This window comes from Urocitellus parryii, unplaced genomic scaffold (genome assembly GCF_045843805.1).
Source record: "Urocitellus parryii isolate mUroPar1 unplaced genomic scaffold, mUroPar1.hap1 Scaffold_37, whole genome shotgun sequence".
NCBI classification, from domain to species: Eukaryota; Metazoa; Chordata; class Mammalia; order Rodentia; family Sciuridae; genus Urocitellus; species Urocitellus parryii.
Genome location: NW_027553327.1, coordinates 3,934,581 through 3,947,814, shown reverse-complemented (window position 1 = coordinate 3,947,814; position 13,234 = coordinate 3,934,581). Strand labels below are relative to the sequence as shown.

Genomic DNA, 13,234 nt, shown 5'->3' with positions numbered 1-13,234 from the left:
AATATGTTAACAGATTTTCTTTATACCTATAGCTTTCAACACACATAAAAAATGCTGCATCTCTTTTTCTCATTGTTATTTCTATAGTTTGGATTTTAAATATTCTTCAAAATCTCATATATTAGAGGCTTAATACCAAGTTAATGTTACTGTTGGGAGCTGGAAGGACCTTTAAGATGTAGGGTCTCATGGGAGGAAGTTAGGTCATTGGTAGCATATCTTGAAAGGTACATGGGCACCTCAGCTTCTTCCTGTTCTTCTTTCATGCTTCCTCACATCATGAAGTGAATGGCTTGTTCTGCACATGTTCCCACCATGATATACTACTCTCTTTTCACAGGCTCAAAAGCAACAGGTCAACCAACCCCAAATTAAAACTGTTACTGGCAGGAGTCAGGATCCTGTACTCTGGAGTTAAAGAATGAACACCCTCCAACTCAGCCAAGTTAAGCAAGTGAGCAGGAATTTTATGGAAATGGAAAGTGAGAGAAAGATTCAGAACTCTTTGCGCCAGGGAGCAGCAGGGTGCCCTTTAATTCTTATAGCACTCCTCCTTTTAAAGGCATATAAGAAGAAATTAATAAGCTTCTCTTGATTTTATTTTTTGATATTTCAGTTGTCCCATGGTGGGTGGGCCAGAATATGGATTATGCAATCATTTTTGCAATATGGAGACTTACCCCCTTTCTGAGAAACAGGAAATGTCTTATAGTATGTCAGGGCATGTTAAAGTGGCTGTCCTCATGCTTGCTCTCTTGTCCACCTTTTCTGTCCCTTCCCTACTCTCCACTGCTTAGCCTTTTCTATCTCAAACTTCCAAAACTGAGAGCCAACATAAACTTTACTTCTTTTTTTTTAAGTAGATTATCTTGGACTTTTTTTTTTTTACACTAACAGAAAACTGACTAACATAGCTGTGGTTTAGGTGAATGACTATACTTCCCCATTCCTTTAATATTAGGGTTAGCCATGACATTTACTCTGCTCAACAAAATTTGGCTGAAATCTTGAGGCTGTCATGTTCTTTTTATTCTATTGTACTCTGCCATCAGAGACGAAGGAGCATAGTGAGAGCTGTGAACCTAACAAGCCACCTGAGGCATAGCTACTCTGGCCAATGTGCAAATACTTGAGAAATAATAACCACTGTCATGCACCATTGAAAAGTGACAGTTATTTGCTGCACACCATCATCACAGCAATACAGTATTATATGTTTGGTATATATTTATTGATGTATTAGTGAAATAAATAAATGAATGTGTGCACAGTAAAAAACTATTTAAAGGAAAGATTATTAGAATGATTATGCTATTGCATTGTTATAATTTATAACTTTTACTTCATGAATGAAAGGAGGCGGTTGTGTATATTAATATACTTGTACTAATGAGACAAATCAATACAAATTTAGTGATTTTAGATCACGTAAAATTATGATCTTTCAATTCTATAAGTCAAAAATCTGAAACATCTCACTTGCTTAAAATCAAGGTGCTGAAAGAACTGTATTCTTTTTGAAGGATCTAGGGGAGAAGCTTCCTTGTCTTCTCCAACAACTAGAGAATATCCACATTCTTCAACTTCTAGATTTTTTCCTTTATTTTAAAAGGCACAAATGTCCCTTACACATTGCATATCTCTGACCTGCACTTTTGCCTTTTTCTCCACATTCAAGAACTTTTGATGATTTGGGAACTGACCATATTTAAAAAAGGATACTCTTCCAATTTTTAAATGAAATGATTAACAATCTTAATTCCATCTGTAATCTTAATTTCCTTTTTCCTACAGGTACTGAGGTGCATAGTGCAGTTTATAAGTCTGCATGGAACCCATTAACATGACTTCATTTGGGAAAAAAATGGCCTTTGTGGATGTTAAATTAAAAATCTTGAGATATGATAATTATGGATTAAGGTGGAGCCTAAGCCAATGGTAAGTGTCCTTATAAGAGAAAGAGAAAAAAACAGAAAATAATAATCATGTGAAAACGCAAGTGGAGATTGGAAGAATTCAGACCCAAGACAAAATATACATGGGGCCATCAGAAGGTTGAAGAGGCAAGGGTGAATTGTCAAGAACTTCAGAGAGAGTGCTGTCCTATCTTTGCTTTGACTTCATTCTTTGGTTCTCCAGAACTGTGGAATAGTAAGTGATTTTTTTTTAAAGCCACTGACTTCATGGTGATTTGTTGTATGGCAGGCACAGGAAACCAGTGCATCATATGAAGTAGCATATATGTAGGTTCTGGGATTTAGGACATGGACATTTTGGAGGCTCATCAATTTGCCTACCACATGTATATACCTTATAACTGCAAAGTGATATCCTCATTCAAACTAATTTTAATTTTAGAGGTCAGTGTATTCTAAAAATAACTGCTGACAAGTGCAAATTGGTTGCTGCAATCCAGAGACAGCAAGAGTAAAGAAATCCTGCCATACTTTATTAATGTCAATGATAAAATTAGATTCACTAAAATATTCAAATACTATATTTTTGGTTATTTATCACTCTAAAATAAATTTCCCTATGAGTTAATGGTATAAAGAAATAAATGTATTAATGATTTCATGGATTAGGAAGCTAAACAAAGAAACTATAGCACTCAATAATATAATCAATAACTTAGACTTAACAAACATATATAGAATATTTCATTCTTCAACCAATGAATACAGTTCCTTCTTGGAAGTACATGGATCCTTCTTTAAAATAGACCACATGTTAAGCCACAAAGCAACTCTTAGCAAATACAAAAAAAAAGAAAGAAAGAAATATTACCCTGCATTCTATCAGATCATAATGGAATGAAATTAGAAAGTGATGATAAAATTAAAAAAAAAAAAAAAAAACAGAAGCTACTCCAACACCTGGAGACTAAATAATATGCTATTGAATGAACAGTGGATTGCAGTGGATTGCAGACAACATCAAAGATGAGATTAAAAAAATTCTTATAGGTCAGTAAGAACACTGATATAACATATCAAAATCTCTAGAGCACTATGAAGGCAGTACTAAGAGGAAAGTTCATTGCATGAGGTTTATTCTTTAAAAGAAGAAAAAGTCAACAAATAAATGGCCTAACGTTACACCTTAAAGCCCTAGAAAAAGAAAAACAAATCAACACCCAAAACAGTAGAAGACAGGAAATAATTAAAATTAGAGCCAAAAATCAATGAAGTTGAAACAAAAGAAAAAAATTGACAAAACAAAAAGTTGTTTACTTGAAAAAAATGAGTAAAATTAATAAACCCTTAGCCATGCTAAAGAAGAGAAGGGAAGAGAAAACTCAAATTACTAAAATACGGATGAAAAAGGAAATATTGCAAAGGAAACTACATAAATACAGAAGATAATTAGAAATTATTTTGAAACTTTGTACTCCAATAAAACAGAAAATATCAAAGACATCAAAAAATTTCTAGAATCATCTGATTTATCCAAACTGAATCAGGAGGATATACACAAGTTAAACAGATCAATTTCTAGCAATGAAATAGAAGATGCCATTAGAAGCCTACTAACCAAGAAAAGCCCAGGAGCAGATGGATACACAGTTGAGTTCTACATGACCTTCAAAGAAGAAGTAATACCAATACTTCTCAAATTACTTTATGAAATATGAAATAGAAAAAGAGGGAACACTTCCAAACTCATTCTATGAGGCCAATATCACCCTGATTCCACAACTAGGCAAAAATGCATCAAAGAAAGCAAACTGCAGACCAATATCTCTAATGAACATAGATGCAAAAATTCTCAATAAAATTCTGGCAAATTGAATACAGAAACATATCAGAAAGTGGGGTCCATCCCAGGGATGCAAGGTTGGTTCAACATAGAGAATTCAATACATGTAATTCATCACATCAATAGACTTAAAGATAAGAATCATATGATCATCTGTATAGATGCAGAAAAAGCTTTTGACAAAATTCATGGTCTTTTTAAAACAATATAGATTGCCTGGATTGCCTGGGCTAATTCTACAGCGTTATTTTCATCTCATGGTTTAATCCATTCTTGCTAAAAGATGGAATAAACTATCATGTTAAAAATGTATACATATTCATTCCTTAAATGTTTTTATCTCAAGTAATTTATAGATGTGGGCAATGTCAATAAATGTGTTTTATAACAACATATTATCTTTTAAGTACACATGTGATTTGATACTACCATTAAAATTAACACTTTATGACCTAATGTCTGTATATTATGGGTTCATGGACACTAGAAAAAATATGTATTGCAAAGTGACTGTAGGAAAAGTAACTGTCCTTTTTTCCTCCTTGGTTTATACCTGTCTCTATGGTAGGTAATTTTTATATTAATTAATTATGACCATGTTATTCTAAGTTGCATAGGGAAGCTAACAGTCTTCTTTTCACTGTGAATCATTTTGGCTTAAAGCAATCCTGTGGGTTTTCTTTTTTCCAAGTAATTTTATTTCTTATAATTTGTAGTAAAATATATGAACTATATAGTCATTTTCTGGGTAACAATCAATAGATACATACTGTGAGCATTTTAAGTGAAATTTTTCCTTTCCAAAGCAATCCACCTGCACTGGAACAAGTCAAGAAACAAAAATATGTTGAAATAATGTCAAAAACAAAGACATTTTCAACTGAATATACACCATAACCAGAAATCATGTTTTAGATACATCACAGTTGGAGCTAGTTTTGATATGGTCATAGTGAACTTCTGAGTAGCTGTGCTTTTTATTCTTTTTTTTTTTTTTTGGCAGTAAGATAAGTTTTTGACATATTTGATCTTGTAGATTTAATAAAATTTCAACCTCCTTACCACTTAAGTTGGGGTATACTGCTTGTGTATCCAGAAAGTATTCTTCCTGTCTCCCTTTGTGATTTTATTTGAATGGAGAAATGAAAAGAAAGTAGCAGAAACAAAAGAACCTCTCTATGTCAGTCATGATTTCACATTGGTTGGGCAAAGAGATGGACCTAACATTTCTAGAAAAAGCCTTTTAAAAGGGACTTTCTGAACTGGAAATGGCACTTTGAGTGCTTCCTGCGACTTGTCCACAGTGATGAGATTTTGAGTAACCATTTTGTGTTCCTGAATATAGAAACTGTTAACAATGAGAAAGATAGAAGTACTCTAGGTCCTTCAGGTGGTGTGGAGCCACCCTACTGGCCCTGTACTGGCTACCTCTGTAATTCTTTTACATGAAATCATAAACTAATTTATTTAAGGGACTGAAGGCTTTATTGGTTTACTGATTTAAGTTGTTGAGTGCAATTAAATTTATAACATCAAAAGTTGTTCAGGGCAATTCTTATGAATTTTTTCTCTTGTGAATCTGAGATTCTGTACTTCTATGTGTTTTTCTTTTTCTCAATATTCAAATCAGCTCTGCACACTAACATCAATAAAGTTAATTATTGTGCTTTATTTCTACTCACATTTGCATATTTTCCTTAGAATGTAGTTCATGCAAATTAATTGAAGGATGTAAATTGCTAGTACGAATGGATTTAATAATATCATTTAATTGAAGTTTCTAGTGATGCTCTTTTAGGATCATACAGATACTTCACAAATACCTGTGGTTTGAATATAACCATTATATTTTAAAATCCATGTGTTTGAGATTCATATGTAAAATCTTAGTTATAGGTGCTATTTATAAAGAATGTGGTAGACTTAAATCTGTATACAGAGGTGAAACAATAATGATCAGCCATGGACAGAGTTCTAGTCCCTGAAGCATCCAAAGTCTCAGTTGTGTTTTACCCATAGCTCTTCAAAGGATTTTTGATCCTTAGATAAAGAATTTGTTAATACTTTAAAGTTTTAAACTTAAGATCTATAAAGATTCTTTCTCTGAGACTCATATGTGAGAGTTTTACTTAAATAATATCTGGAACAACAGCTTACCCCCAGGCATTTTTAGGATACTAACATTACAGTGATGAAAATATGAGATGTCTGAAAACTTGAGCTTGTAAAATAATGAAAGAAAATAAATGAGATGAAGATTGGGTACCTCATGTATTCACATTGAAAGAGATTCAATACTTTTATTTTCCTGTGATGTCCCCACTGTCTTGCCTAATTCAGGGTACAAATCTAATACCATATTAATCAATAAAAGTTTTTAAGGTCCTTCATTCAGATAACTTTGAACTTTTCTCTTTTGTATTGTTACTATAGTTTTGCCTCTTTTCTGTGACCTATCCACTATTTACTAAATTGTGTCTCCTTCTTTCCCAAATTCAAATATTGAAGCCCTAACCCCCAATATGACTTTACATGTAGACAGAGATTTTTTGGAGGTAATGAAGATTTATAGAAGTCATAAAATTTGGCCCTAATCCAACTCGATATCTTACCTTGTAATATTTAGGAGACACAAAGACACACACACACACACACACACACACACACACAGTGGAAGTGGAAAAAAAATCTTTCTCTCTACACTCAGGCACCATGGAAAGACCATGTTAGGAAGCAGTAAGAAGTCAACTACATCTACAAGCCAGGAAGAGAGCTAATTAGAGACCTAGATTTTGTACTTCTAGTCTCCAGAATTGTGAGAAAACACATTGTTGTTTAAGTCACTCTGTTTATGCTACAGTCCTGTGTTGCTTAATGATTGGATACATTATGAGAAATGTAGCATTAGGGGATTTCATCCTTGTACAAACATTGTAGAGTGTGATTACACAAACTAGAACAACTTCCATATCTGATATAGTCTTCCGTAATATCTATGTAGTATGTCATTGATGAAAATGTGGTTGTGTGGTGCTTGATTTTATTTTGTCATGGCAACCTGAACAGGCTTAGACACTGTTCCATTTAAACATGTCATTGTTAGCTGTGGATTTCTTTTCTTCTCTAAAGGATTTTAAGATTTTAGACTATTATTTTATTCTTCCTTGTAATCCTCATTATTTGGTTTATTCTTAGCTGCTCACTTAATAGGTTTGAGCAAATTTATGGGTGACTAAAAGAAATCCTCATAATTGCGTCCAGAGTATAGTGTAGTGTCACAGCACATCAGGCTGAAAGTGGTCATGAAGTTTCCAGAACCAAGCACAATTTAGGCACATAATAGCTTTTTTTTTTTTTTTTTTTTTTTTTGAGAGAGAGAGAGAGAGAGAGAATTTTTTTTATATTTATTTTTTAGTTTTCGGTGGACACAACATCTTTGTCTGTATGTGGTGCTGTGGATCGAACCTGGGCCTCATGCATGCCAGGCGAGTGCGCTACCCTTTGAGCCACATCCCCAGCCCCTAGGCACATAATAGCTTCAATTTAAGTGGCACCAACCACACCCGAAGGATTTGAGGAATAGACAACACTTTTTTTTTTTCTTTTAGAGAGTTTAGAGAGAGAGAGAGAGAGAGGGAGAGAGAGAAATTTTTTTTAATATTTATTTTTTAGTTTTCGGTGGACACAACATCTTTATTTCATTTTTATGTGGTGCTGAGGATTGAACTCAGCGCCCCACGAATGCCAGGTGAACGCGCTACCTCTTGGGCCACATCCCCAGCCCCAAGACAACACTTCTTTACATATTATTCTCTTATAAACCTTTTAAAATGTTTTTAAGTGCATATTTCTGCAACACCCCAATCCTAATTCTAATTAGTTGTTCTGAGTTGAATTCCAGAGTCTGCGTTTTTTATAAATATATTTTCAATTGTTGATGGACCTTTTTCTTATTTATTTATACATGGTGCTGAGAATCGAACCCAGTGCCTCACACATGCCAGGCAAGTGTGCTACTGCTGAGCCACAGTCCCAGCTCCCAGGGTCTGCATTTTTAAAAATAATTTAGGTAATACTGATGTAAATGGCCAGAGGCTCTCTTTTGAAAAAAAGTGTTCCAGTACTTTCCTCCTAATGTAGTTGATTATTGCTCTTAAACAATACCAAATAGAAGAAAGAAAACAAAAATATTGAGGAAAGGATGTATCTGGCAAAACACAATTGTTATGATAGTCTAATTATTTGACAAGAACTGTAATTGAAATAATAGGTTCTCATCATTCCAGAAGTAATGAATTCCACCCCCTGAGTAAAGTAGCATACCTTATTATTAACAATATTTTAAGGAGAAAAACATGATAAACTTAAATCTGCTATATGGGTGATATAATAATGATCAATCCCTGAAAGAATTTTTTCACCTGGGTACAATGAATGTTTCTATGTCACAACAGTGTGGAGCAGTAAAAGGAACAAGTACATTGTAGATCTGGTCAAACACCTTCCCAGGAACAAATGTGTTAATTTTACTAAATATGTTCAATAAATTCAAACATATTTCTCTTAGTAAATGTAACCAAATAAAAAGATAATTGTATGACTATTCAGACAATTACAGCAACCATTATTAAAAGCAAAGTTGAAAATGTGATTCACATCTATAGAATGTCTATTTATGTGACAGATACTATGACAAGTGTCCTAAATTAAAAAAAAAAAAAGCTCAAACTTTTCCAGTCAAAATTCTCATTCTCATTTCTCAAATGAGAAAATTAAAACTCAAGTAGGGTAAATAAATTTCTCAAGACAAGTTATTAACAGAATTATGAAAACAAATGAAATTTCTGAATAGTGTATTAAGACATCCAGTCTTACTACTGACTCTGCAATATATTGTAGCATTCACTTTAAAATTTCTATAGACTAAGTAATATCTCCTATCAATGTATTTAGATTTCTTTATTTTATACTTACTGTTTCTTTCATTTCTTTTTTTCCCTGAAGTGATGATGGATTTATGGTAGCAGAGTCATAGTCAGCTTATGACTGATTTTGTTTTGTTATAAAACAAAGCTATGCATTTTTTTAAGTGTTTGGGTTGCTTATGATGCTACTTTTCCTGAAGTAATGACATCTGTTCACCCAAATTTACCTGATGAATTAAAGAAGTACAATAACTATGTTCAATAAAGAAATGGGCATAGAGTCTGTTCTGAGCATCAGTGTTTTTCTTAAATGTAGTAACTTTATTGTATCATTTTCCTGAGCTATCAAAAGAATCCTCATCTCAGATGAGTGTTGATACAAAATAGAAAGGCTCAATTATGTGCACATAGGACTTTCTAAAAAAATACTCCAGTCTCAGAACTATATTCCTGGGAAAAGCTTACCATTATCCTTGGCAAGGATGAATAGTTAATTTTTTGGAAGCTAAGTCCATTAGGTACAGAGCCCCAAAATGTGAGTTCTCATAATTGTTATCCATACAAGCAAAGAACTTCTCTGCCACCGGCTGAAATCAAATTGAGAGCAACAAGACCAAGAAGGAGAGAAAGAGAGAGAGATGGAGAGATGAATAAGATTTTAGAAGCGTTACAATCCCAACAAATCAAGATGGCCTTTTCCTTCCCTGTCCTTTTCGGATGATACTTAGAAGTTTGCTTATAACAGATGAAAAGAGATTGATCTGGTTTCATGATTCCGTTCTGAGGTCGAAGTGCCACATCTGGTGATGGTTTTCTTGCTGGCAGAGTGCTGAGGCAGTGCTAGGGGTCACATGGTAAGACAGGAAGCTCACATACATGTCCTCTTCTCCCTCCCTTTCCATAAATAAAAACCCCAGGATTCACGTGGGGCTCCACTCTTACGGCTCTATCTAATCCTAATCCTAATTGCCCCATAAAGGCCCACCTTTAAATACCGGGGTCAGGTTCATTTCCCCCCCACTTAATACTTCACAATAGAGATTAAACGTCAACATGAGTTTGAAAGAGGTAGAAATCATATTCAAACCATAAAAACTAGCATAATTGTCTTTAGTGATAGAGAAAAAAAGGTTATTTCATTTTTTTTCATTTCATTTTCATTTCTTCATTTTATGAAACATAAGTTTTCTGTGGGAGTATTGCAAAGACTACATTTCCATTTCTTTTCTTTTTTTTGTTTTTTTGTTTTTTGCTTCTACATTCAAATAGTCAGAAAGTATTACAACAAACATAAATACATACATACTCACACACAGATATCTATATATATATCTATATCTATCTATATCTATCTATATCTATATCTATATCTATATATCAAAAGAATTCTCTAGGGGTGGTTGGTATGTGATGAACTTTTTAAGGTTAGTTTACCATAACAGGCAAGATTTTTTTTTTGGTTGTGTTTAATACTTTCTATTGTTCTCTGACTTTAAATTACTTAGTTATACCAAATATCTATCATTTTAAAATAAGTTCTGACAGCATAGTATCTCATTCTGATTTAAAAGATGAATTATTTTCCAGATCATTCAATTCTTTTCAGAAGGATTACAATTCAAATAATGTTTCTTTTGTGGATGAGGATAAAATATCTATTCTTCTATCTTTATCTTATGCACTGTGATTTATCTGAAACTTAGACCATGTCCCTTGTGGAAACATAATCTAATGTAAAATTTACTCTTATTTAACAGTGATGCCATCATTTGTGGTTTTATTAATATTAGAAATGCACTTAATGATAATAATTTTTATGGCACATATCTCCAGTTTACGGTATGACAGTTGTAGTATGTTATAAATTGATTGTTAAGTAGTAAATTCATTGACTACTCATTGAAGTAGTTACTATTTTAGACCAAAAAACTTTTGTTGAACAAATGAATACCATTTAATCTGTAAGTTATTTTAATATGAGTTTTCCTAGTACTATTTCTTTTTCAAAAGAGGTGAGAATTATAAAAAGGTAAGTGTGGAAGAATTTTTTTCCACATGATAATTTAAAATTGGGGTTAATCGTCATTGTAGCTAAATTTATTGTCTCTTAATAAACAAGACTCTAAGTGTTTTATATGTATTATTTCCTTTAACACTTTTAAACATCTCATAAATGGGATACTATTATTAACCCTCTGTTAGTAATGAAGATAATGTGGCTGACTCAGTCATTTACTAAAGGATACAGAGATAGAAGGAAATAAAGGTAAGATTTAAACCCACTATTATTTCAGAGATTTCACTCTACTAAATATGTAATGATAGTGTGCATTTCACATAGATTATTTCTATTAAAAGGAAGGAATTTTCTGAGTCTTGTTTTGTATTTTGAAGTACTATTATGTTGGGCATATTATTTCACCTTTATTCCTATAAAACAAGATTGAGAAAAGCATTCTGAGAAGAATCATTTTCATGAAAAACAGATTGCAAGGAAGATCAGACTTTTGAATGACTGATTCACAGATATAAAAACAAATGCAAGAAATATTTGCTCCAAAAAAATTAGGAAATATTGTTAACAATTAGCCATTCTATTAAAAAAAAACAATAAATTTTCTTATTGAAGTATTATTTCTGCCAATGCTTTTACAGTACCTTCAATATATCAGTATTCCCAAAGTCAAAGGTAAAATTTATCTTTGTTAGAAAATTTGTGACTTATGATAAAAAATTAATTTTGAGGATGAGAACCAGACAAGGTGATCCAGGGGTCTCTTTATTTTTATTTATTAATCTGTGTTATTATCATTTATCTTCAATTCACACAGCAAAGTGCTTCTCTTTTTTTCTCATTTGCAGAATGTTATCTGTTTCTATTTATAATGGATCATGAAAATGTGCAAGTTTAGCTCCCTTCCACTGGTGAATTTAAATGGATTAACATCATCAAGCGTAATGTCAAGAGACAGCCTAATAGAATGCTGTTTAGTTTACTGAATAATATGGTCACTGGCAAGCTCAGTTAAAACATAATCTCACTAATTGGATTCTAGGAGCAATGTCCAAGAGATAATTTATAAAGCTCATGGATCCAAGGTAAATTTATGAAGTTCATGTATCTAAGGCAACGTCAAGAAATGGGAAAAAAGGACCCATTAAATAAAGGCAAGAACAATTACTAGGCCAGAGGCACATACACAGTAGCTTTTAGGGTGGCAATGTGAGGATGTAGAAACTGATTTCCAAGGCAGAGATATCATTCTTAGGTCTTGGAAATTGTGAGCCCTGATCCTTTGGGCTATCATGGTAACACAGAGTCTTTCACTGGAGAAGGCTGGTGATGGGCAGATGAGTCACAGTCTGATTGGTGTCCTAGGGAGAACCTTTATTTCTCCTGTTTTGTCCTGAGGCTCACTTTCTTCAGTCTCTGACACCAGGCTGACTGCATCAAGACTGCAAAACTAACAAAATTATAAAAATCTAAATCATACCACAGGCACCAGACTGAAGCTTTCTGCCCAACACTATCTGAAATCACGTGAGTTGAAAGTGGAACCTTTCTTATGAATGCAGTGCCTTTCCAAATTTGAAGTCACACACACACACACAATCAATCACAAGTTCCGAAAATGCCATCGAGTATAATACTTATGGGAGGATGAAAGCTAAACAATTGGCCACTTATCGATTTGAAGAAATCCATTGAGGTAAAGTGAAAACAGGAGCAGGAAATGATGACTTGTGGAATCAAGAGTTAAGATTGCCATTTTTGGAAACAGGGACAGGAGCATGTTGAAGAAGCTGTCAGGATCTAATTAGTTTTGCTTTTATCTGTGGCCAGTGAATGTGTGTATATATAACAGTATTGCTAGGCATATATGCTTTATGTAAATCCTATGCATGGTATTCCAAGAAAAAATGTTTTAGAATAAAACAAGTTTTTTAGTTCCATAACTTTGATGCATGATTCTGTGTAGTGCTATAAACCTTGCAGGAGATCTTTTTTTGTTTGTTTGTTTGTTTGTTTGTTTTTTTGTGGTTCTGATAATTTATTTTGAAAAATTTGTTCAAGTTCACACTTGGTGTTCACTGTTGGGTATCTTCGGGCACCTGCGGGTCTCTAGTTTCCCAGGTGTTTCTTATGCCTGCCTTGTGCTATTAATTTTCCTGTGGCCTTGTTGGTCAGATCCACAGAAGCAAATGCAAGTGTTCTTCCTTGCTTCAGAATTTGTGCTGTAATCACTATTTCTTCTCCTATTTTAGCAGGTGACATGTACGTTATGTTCATGTCAACGCTGACTCCAGGCAGACCCCTTTCTGAGCACAGCAAAGCCACAGTTGATATGCTGTCTATTAAAGTGGCTGTCAAACCACCATGGAGTGTGCCCATTTTATTAGCATGCTGCTCTTCTACTTTCATTTCACAAATCACTTTCTCAGGAGCAGCAGAGACGAGAGTCACCTTTTCCAAAACTCTGTCAAAGCCGGGCGACCTCAACAGGGCCTTCATCCATCACTTCCCGCGCGTTCTGCATCAGGCCGCTCAT

At 33.6% G+C, this 13,234-nt stretch overlaps 1 pseudogene; it reads right to left on the bottom strand.

Moving 5' to 3' along the window:
• Window positions 1-12,721: 12,721 nt before the first annotated feature.
• LOC144252141 (acyl-coenzyme A thioesterase 13 pseudogene) lies at window positions 12,722-13,234 on the bottom strand (annotated as a pseudogene).